Source organism: Cetorhinus maximus, chromosome 3 (genome assembly GCF_964194155.1).
Source record: "Cetorhinus maximus chromosome 3, sCetMax3.hap1.1, whole genome shotgun sequence".
NCBI classification, from domain to species: domain Eukaryota; kingdom Metazoa; phylum Chordata; class Chondrichthyes; order Lamniformes; family Cetorhinidae; genus Cetorhinus; species Cetorhinus maximus.
Genome location: NC_135881.1, coordinates 135947789 through 135961611, shown reverse-complemented (window position 1 = coordinate 135961611; position 13823 = coordinate 135947789). Strand labels below are relative to the sequence as shown.

The 13823-nt window shown below is 40.2% G+C and overlaps 1 protein-coding gene across 4 annotated transcripts in view; it reads right to left on the bottom strand.

The window, feature by feature from the left end:
* The window catches only part of LOC144678926 (WAS/WASL-interacting protein family member 3-like), a 130602-nt gene that overhangs the window by 107539 nt on the left and 9240 nt on the right, over positions 1–13823 (bottom strand). The window lies entirely within an intron of this gene.

Below are 13823 nucleotides of genomic sequence, written 5' to 3'. Positions count from 1 at the left end.
CATTTGTATATTGGTGCTAATTTAAATTTAAATTATTTGTTTACGTAAACTTATCAATAGGCATAAGTATTGACTGCAACAATCTTAATTGATATTTAGAAGTATGATATGCCAGAATTATAAATACTTGTACATCGTGAATGAAGAGGACTTCAAGCTAAACCTTCAATCAGTGAAAAAAATTCATGGCACTAGTATTAAAGTGCTGTAATCTATCCAACCGCAATATCCTGCCTTTGTTAGTTATATCCTTTGAATATCCTGAGCATGAGAGTCAATCTGGAGAGATCCAAGCCAAGAAAAGTTGGTTTCAGCATTATAGTCTACTCCTCATATTAAAATTCTAGTTATGTGTTATATCAGAATAAAACCTTGCAACTCATGCTGTTTTATTAAAATTATTTAATTGTTTTTTTTTGGCAGAAAAAGTGAATTAATAAAATAGAATGCATATAAAATAAGAAGAAAATACAAATAGACCTCCGTTAGAAAGACTTGCATTTGCATTGGTATTGTTCCTTGGCAGATCTTGGTGAAAAACTTCTCAAAAATACTTCCTGTACAATGAAATAGTTTGGAGTACAGTATGAGTACCTTTGCTTTGAGGCCCCTTTTGCATGTTATGATAACAATCCAGGGATCCCCATAATACAATGAATATTTCAGTACAAAAGCCCAACAAAGTGGCTAAAAACCAGTGACTCAAATTAACCACACCAGTAATGCCGGATGAGAGAAATGGAGAATTGAACATGGCCCTGAGCAACTGCACCCACCTGACCTCATCACCATAAACCTTTTAGCAACAAAGGCCTCTTTTCTCCTCCCTAGCAACAGCCAGCAATATTGATTCAAAGGATATGAGCACCCAGACAAAGCATCTGAGAAGCACATGGCCATGAAGATAAAGCTTCAAATTCGAGGCACAAGGAAAACCATGAAAGTGCCTTCAGGTATTCTAGGGAAGAATCACACCATATCTTGATTATTACAACCTTGCTACAGGCCCGAAGTCTGGTAAGCCTTTTTCTTTCCACCCATTTTACCCCACCCAAACCCCGCAAAACCACATGGCATGCACACTCTCTCCATTGACTCAATCAGTAGATGTGACTCAATCAGTAGATGTGCCTTCCAATGTGTTTCTGAGCCATAAAGAGCGGGAAGCTGCCTGGATTCAATCCTTGGCCTGTGCTGGGTTATCAGATCTGAGCTAAGGTGGCAGTAGTGATGCCACAGTTGATTTTGAAGCCTCTTTCCTCTCATCTCAATACCAAATATGGGTTACAGTCTTGTTGCAAGCCCAGATACTGACAAGTGTCTATTTTTTCGTCCTCTTTCTACCCACCAAAGCCACATGGCGCACACACTCTCTATTAACAAGCTACCCACCCTCCCCCCGCCCTGTTTCCATCTCAATGACCAATTTAATGTGGAAAAAAGCAGTCTCATTTCAACTGCACAGTTGGCCTCAAACCAATACAGGGCTGCTCTGCCTGAGGGGAAAGCAAATGGTTGAAAGGAAAGCTCACTACCTTGGCCCACACACCAGACTAACTCACTGTTCTTCCTGCCCTCAGCTCAGGTTTCAAAAAGTTCTAACACCCTCCATTTTATTTAAAAATTAAAAGTAGTGAGTTGGCTATATCTATGAACGGAGAAACAATAAACGTAAACATAGTGAGATGTATCCATAGCAGCCAATGATACACAGGGGAGCTCACCCAACAATGCTGCTAATGGTGTCCAACTGTGAGAATCTGTGCATACATAGGCCTGAATTTTCAGTCATCAGGCGTGTGCAATCAGTGGAAACGGAACCCCGACCACAATCGGCCCCCAACCGCGATTTCATGCTGGCTGGCCAATTAACAGCCAGCCAGCGTGAGACGCATGGTGAAAAGCTCAGCGCTGCTGTGGTGGGGGTGGGAAGAGGGAGAGTGATGATGTCACCGTGGGCACAGGTGAGCGCTGCGAGAGAGCCCCCTGAAGACAGACAGCTGCCTCAGGGAGCTGCAGACCTGCAAATAATGAAATAAGGCTCTAAAAAGCTGCAAAAATAATGTTCACGCTACACAATCTAGCACCTGAAAGCATACCTCATAAAAATACTGTCCCCAGATATTTATCTTTATTTTATTTCCTAACGGAAATTTCATCCCGCCCTTGGATGAGGTTTAATGAAAAATGTAAAGGCTGCCTGGCTGATTCACCCATCCGCCAACCATAAGATTGTATGGGCCACGAAAAATTGCAGACAATTGCGCCATTAATGGGCTTAATTGCCCACTTAATTGACAGCAGGCACGCTTACAACTTTTGTGCGAGCCCGCCGAGCAAAATATCATGCGAGTGCACGATGATGTCGGGATACTTGCCCAATGTCAATTTCTGCCCATAGTTTTTGTATCGGAGACTATTCCAATGATTTCAAAACATAGGGGAGCAGGGACACTAGTAATGGGTCAAACCAATTTGCAGACTCCCTGAAATCTTCTCATAAATCCCAAGGGGATTGCAGAACCTGCTCGTAAGCCCCTGATTTAGGCATACCATTTTGCACACAGCATGATCCCATAAATAGTTATTACGCACGTGACAAGTTAATCTTTTCTTGGTAATGTTTTTTGACTGAAATATTAGCTAGAATGCCAGACAACTCCCTTGCTTTTCTTTCAACAGGACTATAATTTTTCATCTGATTCTGGTACATGGGGAATGTCCAGGATACTGCTCATGAGCCAAGTCTGACCCATGAGCTCTTTTTCTGTGGACGCCACCATTTCTCATATTAGCACACAAAGCCAATTTCAACTACAGCTAATTTCATTGGGAACCAAGACTAACTAGTTGTGCATTTAAAATAAGAAGCATGTGTCAGGTAAATAGTAATACTGGGAGTTTGCTCTGAATTATCCATAGTTTATTACCTTTTTCACATCCTTTTTATATTGTGGGTATACTAGCATTTGCAATAGCCTATTTTAATGGTTGCATTGATTTAAGTGCCATTGGCTCAGTTAACCCGTGACTGCATTTTGCAAAGTTCTACCACGTAGCGAACACCTATAGTCAGTGCAGTGTTATAAATGTACTGGAGTGAGCTATGTCCTTCCTCAATCAACAATAATGATGATGGATTAATCTTGTCTTGCACAGGTGCCTCTGCTAGAATCTCAGAAGCCTTTCTTCCACTATTTGGAACCCACAAATGTTGTGCAGATATTTTGAGAGATGATATGCCACTCTTATTGTTCTATTTATACTACCACTACTATCAGCACGACAACTTGCATTTATGTAGCATTGTTAACAAAGGAAAACATCTCAAAGTACTTCACAAAGTTATAATCAGAAAAAAAGGTCTCTAAACAAAGGGAGTAGATACTAGAAGTGGTAGCCAAAAGCTTAGTCAAATAGCTGGGTATTAAGAGTGGAGTTAAAGAAGAGATGAGGGCTAAGGTCTAAGAATTTAGAGAAGGAATTCCAGAGTGTAGGCCCTAGATAACTGAAGGCACAATCACCAATAGCGAGGCAAATGGGAGATTCAGATACTCAAGAAGGCAGAGTGAGAGGCAAGAGTGCTACCCCCAAGACATGGCTGACATTAATAATAATTGAAATAATAATGCAGTCTACTCATATAGCTATGTTTGTGTTTGATACTTATGTAGCTTTCTGCGTTGGTTCCATCTTGTTAAAAAATATGAAATACATTGTGTATATCAATATAGTTAGCAAATATGTATGCTATAACTAATTTGTGTTCTGTTTATGTAGGTTACGTGTCTGGCACATATAGGGCCAATGTGGGATTGATTACAGTACTGCCCACACAGCGATGTAAGAGACCACATGGCCTGCACCCAGGGTCAGTCGAGTGTTGCACAGAGCTATGTGTAGCAGTAAGCATGGAGATGGCTCCAAGCTTGCACCCTTTACTGTATATTTGTAAATAGTTCTAAGAACCAATAAAGGTTTACAGTTAACCTTCGTATGGCTATTAAGACTTCTTTGGACCTACTGAACTGTAACCAACACCCTACAACATGGTGGCAGCATGGGGAAAAACCTAAAACCTCACAGAAAATGTAAAGAACTAAAATGCTGAAAGACTGGAAATTCGGACCTGAAAAGAAGCTCCAGAAGCTGAGGAAAAATTGCCGGGAAACAGCTTCAAAGAAAGGCTTGGAAGCTGAAGGCAGAAACTTAAAATTCCTTACTGCTTCAAAAGACTCCACTATATCTCCATTGGAAGTCCAGCTACAAATCCCGAGCACACAATCAGCGGACCTAGCAAGAGTGAGCTAAATCTTTTATAATTCCAGGCTACAGAACATCCTGCAAAATCTTTAAAAATTTCAGTCAGAAGTGCAGTTTGAAAAAAAGCCATCACTAAAAACCCAATCCCTGAGTTGGTCACTTAACACTCACCTCAGAGCTCGCTCCAAAAATTTTTTATAGATAATTAATTGAATACTCTGGGAGAATCATGACTTTTTAAACCCAGCTAAAGCCAAGCAAAAGCCAGGATTCACCAAATTCACGACTTTAAACATAAAGGCTGAGCAAGAGAACTCTGCAGGCAGCTGTTCCAGGTAGCCATTGTTGAAATTTTTTTCAAGCTCAGTGCAATTGCCAGTGTAGCACAGCCTGCCAAAAGCAGCAAGCACAGGAAATCCCTTTGTCTCCAAGTGAACAGCGACACCATCTTAAAATTCAGAAAGCTCTTAAAGCAGAACCTAAACTTTTACATTTTTATCCACGGATCGGAACTCCACTCATCCAAATCAATTTGGGCTTATCCAATACAGTACAGGAAATTTGGTATACTTGAGAAGATAATTTCTAAACCACCACAGTATATCAGGTCTAAGTAGAAAGTCAGAAGACGTTCAGATTAATACCTTTTTATACTGGCTTGGTGAACTTGTGGAAGAAGTAATCCTAATGCAAAGCACTGATGAATCCTCAACCAGCTTCAATGAAATATTAAAAGCCTTTGACGGATATTTTAATCTTCAAGTTGTGGAGCACACATAGCTTAAAAAGAGGCATAGGGACCCCTGTAAATCTACAAAAGGGCAAAAGACGATACCCAAGAAAACCACATGAAGGCACCAGAGAGGCAGGGAACACTGTAGAAGTCCCAAAGGTATCTCTTTTGAGATACAACACGTTTCCCAAACTGCAACAGCAGGTGGCAGAGTGGAGCGAGCAGCTGGCAGTGAACAATAAGGACAAAGCCTTGCTGCAAGCAGAGCAAGAAAAAGCAGAAGTAAAATCAGAAAATGTTCACAAAGCTGAATTGGAAGATTTGAAACACAAAATTCAAGCTTAGCATGCCTTTGAAAACACACAATAAGCTAAGGTCTTCAATGAACCAAATTGTTCGAGATCTGAACAAACAAATTTCTGAGGGGTCACAAAGGTATCAGGAGGAAATAACAACCCTGAAATCCATGGTTGCCAAATCGAAGCAAGGGTTGGGAAAACTCAACCAGATGTACAGCCAGGCAGAAAAGGTACTCAAAGAAGTTGCAGCATTGAAAGACCCTGAAAAACCAATATGTGCCCTGGGGAAAACACGAGGATTAAAAAAAGTTGAATGCTACTTCAGAAAAAGCTGCATTGGAACTATCAGTAGTAACAAAGCAATGCACTAAATCGCAACTTGAGAAGGTGAGGGCTGAACAAGAAAATAGACAGTTGAAAGAACAGCTAACTGCCCTTCAAGATTAATTTCAAAAAAAGTAACCATTCAGCAGCATGAAGGAATAAAGACTACCTTGAACAGCAGAATGGAGAACAGCAGAACAAACTCGATGAAACTCTGTTAAATTAAAAGAAAACTCAAGATGAAGTCATTACACTTCACAAAGAAAAGGGAAGCCTGCCAAAAGGCCTTCACAAGCTATAAGGATCCCTCAAGTCAAAGTTTGTTCCTCTGGAAAATTACAATGTGAAGCAAATTAATTTAACATCACTCTAAAGGAACTGATGAACCAGTTGGCAGAGAAGACTCAGAACTGTTTTATATTCCAGGAGGACGCCAAGGTACAAGAAAGAGACTACAGAGCAGAACAAAGTAGTTTGACATTTGGAAGAAAACTTGGGAAAAGAGGTGAAAATTAAGAACCCAGAATAGCAACAGCAAGTAGAACTTCTCACTAAAGAGCGTGAAGAGTCTCAGAAACAATTGGCAGAAGCGCAATTACAGAATGTAAGCTTGGAGGATAGTGCAGAGAAATTATGCCATGCTGAAGAAAAATTGATCAGCACAGAGAACCAACTATCACATATGAAAGACGAATTTGTAAAGGAAAAACGAGAGCTGAGGAGAACACTGGAATGTCACTCACAGGAAGTAGAACACTTGAAAGAGGATTTGACATGCTTAAATGACAAACTGGCACAAGCACATTTAACAAAGATAGATCTTCAATTAAAACTTGATGAACTTCAAGCATCAGAAGTTGTTAATTAGTATCGTGCAAAATGCCTGGAACAGGAGAAAAAATTGGCGATGCATCAGAACAATTGCTTGAAAGCAGAATTAACAACAAAAACTGATTAACTTCTTGAACTTCAGTCCAATCTGAACAACATGAAGGTTGAGATATGCACTATAGAAAAGCAAATCCAGGCTTTGAAAGCCGGTAAGAGAAATTCTACAAAACAGATTGATGGTCTAACGAGTGAATTGAACGAGTCCAAGGAGCAGTCAGTGACCATGGAAGAATGAATCCAAACAGAACTGAATGCCCAGGTGAAGTTGTCAATCTTATATAAGTTGTCTCTGGAACAAAGACAACCACTGCCATTAATCATACAGAACTGTAAATTCCCGAGTACTCAGGCAAAAAAAGGTGCCCTGACCTGTCCTGACCAGGGCTTCAGCAATGAAATGTCTTCTATCTTTGCAGAGCAGGTTTGTCCATTCTCCGTAAAAAGTTCAGTGGTCAGACCAGCCGACCACACAGGAGGCAACCATGAAGCCTCCAGTGGAGGATGCGAAGGAGACCAACGGTTAGTCTGATGAGCTTCAACCTCCAGTTCCAACAACAGCACAGCAGGCCAACACTGTAACTACTGAACATACGCTGCAACCCCCAAAGCCATGCCAAAGCCACAAAGATGCTGAAACCTGGTAGCAGCCTTCCATTGCCACCAGCAAAATGCAAAGGTGAGCGTGCTACTAAACCTCATTCCAGTCACAGGAACGTTCATCCTCCACCATAGAGGACGTCGCCACAACCCACACGACGATGGAAGAAGCAAAAGAAACAATGAGAAGACAAATACAGTGTCTGTCCACTCTTCAAGAAATGAGTTAGGGTAGCAACCATCGACCAGCATAACAGCTGAACCAACCAAGTGCGGTTCAACATGAAGGAATGGAAGGAAAGCATGAAAACATAGCCAGATGCCAGAACAGCTTCCAAACCTCATGAAAGAACAAGCAGCGACAGAGCCTATCACTCCTGCAACAGTAGTGCGAACGAGATGTGGAAGAGTTATAAGACCTTCAGACTGCCTGAAACTTTAAATTCAAGGGCTTGAAGGGGAAGATGGGATAGTGATAATGTAATAATGACGGTGTAAATATATGATAGTAATAACACTGTAAGACATAAGGTAAACTATAATCTCTTAAATTGCATTGGATAAAGACTTGAGGGGGATGAGTGGTATAAGAGTCTGACACATATAGGTTTAATGGGACTGAGTACAGTATTACCCACACAGTGATGTAAGACAGCACATGACCCACACCCAGGGTCAACTGAGTGTTGGACAGAGACATGTGTACTAGCAAGCATGGAAACAGCTCCTGGCTTGTATCCTTTACTGTATATTTGTAAATAATTCTAAGAGTTCATAAAGACTTACAGTTAACCTACTTTTGGCTACAAAGACTTCTTTAGACCTACCGAACTGTAACCAATACCCTGCAATAGTTTATGCAAAACATATTGTAATGAGAGTTATCTGAAGAAAAATGCACGTGCAAAGATTGTTTATCTGAAAATGCATACTGATTAATGTTCAGTGATGACAGATCACATTTATAATTTACCATTGTTGTAAAGTAATTAGGATGTTTATTTTCTATTTAGCTACAGATAATCTGAATTGTTGTTTACCACACAATTTATCATGTGCAAATAAAGTGGTGGAAACTCTGGTAGAGTCAGTCTCCTCCATGAGCAGCTATGATTCCCACTCTTCTATTGTTGCAGCAGTAAAGTGGGATCACAGATGTTTAGGCCATTATATATAATGAATAAATTGTTAGAATGCAGTCTTTAAAGCCATAAGATGCCTATAACAGTTGTCCTAATAAAGGTGTTCCAAATTTTGGATCTGAGCAAAATATTCTTTTTGGCTGAACTGCACCAGAGAAAAGAATGTGTGGCTCAAAGACTGATGTGGGAGAAGTGCATTCTGATTTGTGGGGCACTGGCACCAGTATTAGGAAAAGTGGGATCTACACCTGAACTGTGCTGGGACTGGTGTCCTCACAAGCCGCCTAACTAGGGAAGTAGAGAGGGTTTTAAATTGAATAGTAGGGGCGAGGGATCAAATCTGGGAAGACCTGGTAAATCAAAGAGTAGAGACAAGGCAAGAGTATTAATATGGGAATGATAAACAGATTGTGACAGGAAGGGACAGAGTACAATTCTAAGAGTAAATCAGCAGATAAGACTAGACAAAACTAAAATAATAAAAGGACAAAACTAAAGGCTCTGTATCTAAATGCATGTAGCATTCGAAACAAAACCGATGAACTGATAGCACAAATAGAGATAAATAAATACGATCTGATAACCATTATAGAGACATGGCTACAGGCTGACATAGATTGGGACCTGAATATTGAAGGGTGCGTGACATTTAGGAAGGACAGGGAGTTAGGAAAAGGTGGAGGGGTGGCTCTGTTAATTAATTATGGTATTAGCACATTAGAGAGGGATGACCTAAGTTCAGGAAACCAGAATGTAGAAGCAGATTGGGTTGAGATGAGGAATGATAAAGTCAACAAGTCACTTGTGGGAGTGGTGTACAGGCCCCCTAATTGTAACTACACAATAGGACAGAGCATAAAAGAGATAATGGGAGCTTGCCAGAGAGGTACAGCAATAAACATGGGGGATTTTAATCTACATATAGACTGGAAAAATCAGATGGGCAAAGGTAGCGTAGATGAGGAATTCATAGGATGTTTTCAGGATAGTTTCTTAGAACAGCACATTCTGGAGCCAACCAGAGAGCAGGCTATACTAGACCTAGTATTTACCAACGAGATAGGATTAATTGATAACTTCCTGATGAAGGCACCCCTAGGTAGTAGCGGTCACAATACGATTGAATTTTGCACTCATTTTGAGGGAGAAATGAGTGCGTCCAAGGCTAGTATTTTAAACTTAAATATGGGCAATTATGAGGGCATGAAAGCAAAGCTAGCTAAAGTGAACTGGCAAATGAGGTTAAGGGCTATGTCAATAGAAATTCAGTGGCAGACATTTAAAGGGGTATTTCAGAATACACAGAATATATACATTCCAAAGAGAAAGAAAAATTCCAAGGGAAGGGCCCACCATCCGTGGTTAACTATAAAAAAGTTAAAAACAGGGTCAAACTTAAAGAAAGAGCATACAATTACGTAAAAACGGTTGGCAGGTCAGAAGATTGGAAAGAATATAAAGAACAGCAAAGAATGACAAAAAAATTGATAATGAAGGAGAAATTAAAGTATGAGAGAAAGCTAGCCTGTAATACAAAGATGGATAGTAAGAGTTTCTATAGGTAGTTAAATAAGAAAAGAGTTAACAAAGTGAGAGTTGGTTCTATAGAGATTGCGTCTAGGGAATTGATAATGGAAAGTAGGAAGATGGAGGACGAATTAAATAGACATTTTGCTTCACTATAGAGGACACAAGTAACATCCCGGAAATAGCTGTAAATCAGGAAATGGAAAGGAGGGAGGAACTCGGGAAAACTACAATCATCAGGGAAGTGGTATTATGCAAATTATTGGGGATGCGGGCTGACAAATTCCCATCTCCAGATGGACTTCACCCAAAGGCTTTGAAAGAAGTGACTAGTGAGATAGTTGATGCACTAGTTTTAATTTTCCAAAATTCCCTAGATTCGGGGAAGATTCCATTAGATAGGAAAATAGCAAATATAACTCGTTTATTCAAAAAGGGGGGGAGGCAGAAAGCAGGAAACTATAGGCCAGTTAGCATAACACCTGTCAAAGGGAAAATGTTAAAAGCTATTATTAAACATGTTATAGCAGGGCACTTAGAGAAATTCAAGGCAATCAGGCAGCGTCAACATGATTTAGTAAAAGGGAAATCACATTTAACCAATTTATTGGAGTTCTTTGAAGGAGTCATATGTGCTGTGGACGATGGGGGACTGTTGGATCTACTGTACTCTGGTTTCCAGAAGGCATTTGATAAAGTGCCACATCAAAGATTATTGCAGAGAATAAAAGCTCATGATGTAGGGGGTAACATATGGGCGTGGACAGAAGATTGGTTAGCTAAAAGGAAGCAGAGAGTTGGCATAAATGGGTCATTTTCTGGTTGGCAGGCGGGCACACGAGTGGTGTGCCGCAGGGATCAGTACTGGGGTCCCAACTGTTTACAATTTATATAAATGACTTGGATGAAGGGGCTAAAGGAGCAGTGGCTAAATTTGCTGATGGCACAAAGATGGGTAGGAAAGTAAATTGTGAAGAGGATGTAAGAAGGCTGCAAAGTGACATAGATAGGTTAAGTGAATGGGCAAAGATCTGGCAAATGGAGTATAATGTGGGCAAGTGTGAAATCATTCATTTTTGCAGGAAGAATAAAAAGGAAGCTTATTATCTAACTGGTGAGAGATTGAAGAGCTCTGAGATTCACAGTGATCTGGGTGTCCTAGCACATGAATCACAAAAGGTTAGTATACAGGTACATCAGGTAATTAAGAAAGCTAATAGAATGTTATCATTTATTGTGAGGGGAATTGATTACAAAAGCAGGGAGATAATACTTCAGTTTACTGGGCATTGGTGAGACCACATCTGGAGTATTGTGTACCATACTGATCTCTTTATTTAAAGAAAGTTGTAAATGCGTTAGGAGCAAGTCGGAGAAGGTTTACTAGACTAGTATCACGAATGGGCGGGTTGTATTATGAGGAAAGGCTGGACAGGTTAGGTTTGTATCCACTGGAATTTAGAAGAGTAAGAGGAGACTTAATTAAAACCTTTAAGATCCTGAGGGGTTTTGACAGGGTGGATGTGGAGAGGATGTTTCCTCTTGTGGGGAAATCTAGAACTAGGAGTCACTGTTTAAAAATAAGGGATCGCTCATTTAAGACAGAGATGAGGTGAAATTTTTTCTCTCAGAAGGTTCAGAGTCTTTGGAACTCTCTTCCTCAAAAGGCAGTGGAAACAGAGTCTTTGAATATTTTTAAGGCAGAGCTAGATAGATTCTTGACTAAAAAGGGGGTGAAAGGTTACCAGGGGTAGGAAGAAATGTGGAGTTGAGGTTACATTCAGGTCAGCCATGATCTTATTGAATCAAGCTTGAGGGGCCGAGTGGCCTATTCCTGCTCCTAATTCCTATGTTCATATGTTAGACATTACTTGTATCTCCTATAAGATGGAAAACACCTTTGATGCTAAACATCTAGTTAAACAATAGTCTGATATAACAATAAGGTTGACCTGAAGGAAAAGCAACAACCACTTCCCTCACTTCCAAACTTAAATAGAATTTTGGAAACATTTCCTCTGGATAGCTTATTAAAATATGTATGATCAAATATGTATCTGTCAATCATCTTTTGGTTTTCAAGGGTCAAGGGGGGCTGGCAGTCTTATAATGTCAACATATCTACTAGAAACTTAAAATGACTCGTGCCTTAATTTTCTTCTTTTGTTATTTGGTCACACACCTCTGCTACGGACAATGCACAAGCGGGCCCAGATACTCTTCTTTGTAGTGCCTGGGGAATTTTCAGTTCCCAGGTTCTGTGGACAGGAAAACAGGACAAAAATCTTTCATGTCACGTCTTGGCCTTGCAGTGCATCCTGGGATTTGTAGGCCTTCCCTAGGGAGACAAACCTGAGCCTATGTCTGCAACAGCTACAGGACAAGGGCAGCCATGGAGATGGCAGGAGGGGGAATTCCTAGCATTTCCATCTCAATTTTTTATTTGCGCCCATTCTGATGGGTGTGATCTCAGTCAAGCCACCAGCAGCAGCTCTAAATTTAATTTCAATGCACCTAGTTCAAGGAGGAGAAAACTGGCAAGGTTCCCACTTCAGATCATTACCTGAACTTCTGTTGCAGTTACATGTAGAACATTGTGTGGATTTTACTGTGATATCCCATATGGAAAACAACCTGCCAATAATCACTATTTGCACACACAAAGAATGGACACTTGGATGACAGATCAGTACACTACCAGCACCTTTCAAACAATATCTTATCAAAGCATCAATACATCAGGAGAAGAGGAAATGGCATAGAGAAAACAAAAAAAAGGGGGGAAGGAAAGAAGTAGTAAAACATGTTTGGGGAAATAAAAAGCAGATAGGCAAAGAAGCAAAGCTGGTCCATGGAAGGAGGGATAGGAATTCTTGAAGTGAGTCACAGGTGCATTTTATACATGAGTGTTTAGTACCTCATAAAACTACTTGTTAATTTAACTGATTGATATGTAGGGTATTTTACAACAACCTGGAAAGAAAATGCCTATTACTATGAGATCATCATATTTTCCTTTCAAAGTAACCTGATTGCACTCTCCAATATCTGTGAATAGTAAAGCAACTTCAAGCAAGATGTACAATTCAAAATCAATACTGAGTTGTGATGTTCCACCTTTAGCTTAGTGAAAATGACATTTCCCTAACTACTTCACCATTGAAACATCATGAGGTTGCCATGATTAAACAATAGATAAGCAAGTAAACTCACCGCAGATAGTTAAGTCTGGTCATTACAAGTACAAATACCTTTTTAACAATGTGATAATTGTTAATTATGCCAAACACCAACTCTGACACTGAAAATTAACTTTTATAAGTGTGGAGTCTCATTCCTTCAGGTATTACTTGTTGGAGATTTGAAAAATGACCATTTTTAAAACAAATTTTTTCTTACCTTTTCTCTTTTAACATTCTCAATATATTTTTCCCTCTCTTTATCTATCTTTCTGTACCTAACGCAACATTAAATTCACTTTTTGTTTTTATCTCTGTGTTTAATTGACTGCCACTTCTCTTCAAGAAATGCCTCCCCTGAAGAAGTATTGCTCTGTTCTCCAACAGGATTTCCGCCTGTCTCTTCTGCCCTGTTCACCTTCATTGCTTTCCATTTCTCCCCTGGTGTTTGCTCCCCCCGCCCCCCGCCCCCCACCTTAAACCAGCTTATATTTCACCCCTCTCCTAACTATACTTCAGTTCTGTTGAAGGGTCATGAGAACTCGAAACGTCAGCTCTTTTCTTCTCCACCGATGCTGCCAGACCTGCTGAGTTTTTCCAGGTAATTCTGTTTTTGTATTAAATTCACCACTCTAATTAACACTTCCTTCTTGCCATCCCTGTGTTTATTTTGCTTTATCTTTCAATATGATTGGTTAGGGAGCTAAAAAAGGGCTCTTTTAGGGCTACCTTGATGATGGAAATGGAGGTGGTGGCGTGGGCCCTGAAAATACCAGTGCTGGAGAGCATGTCTATTTCAAAGCACCAATTCTACTGCTGGCAAAACTGAGCAGCATGTGGGGTGGAGGGCAGGTCAAGAATTCTGCTC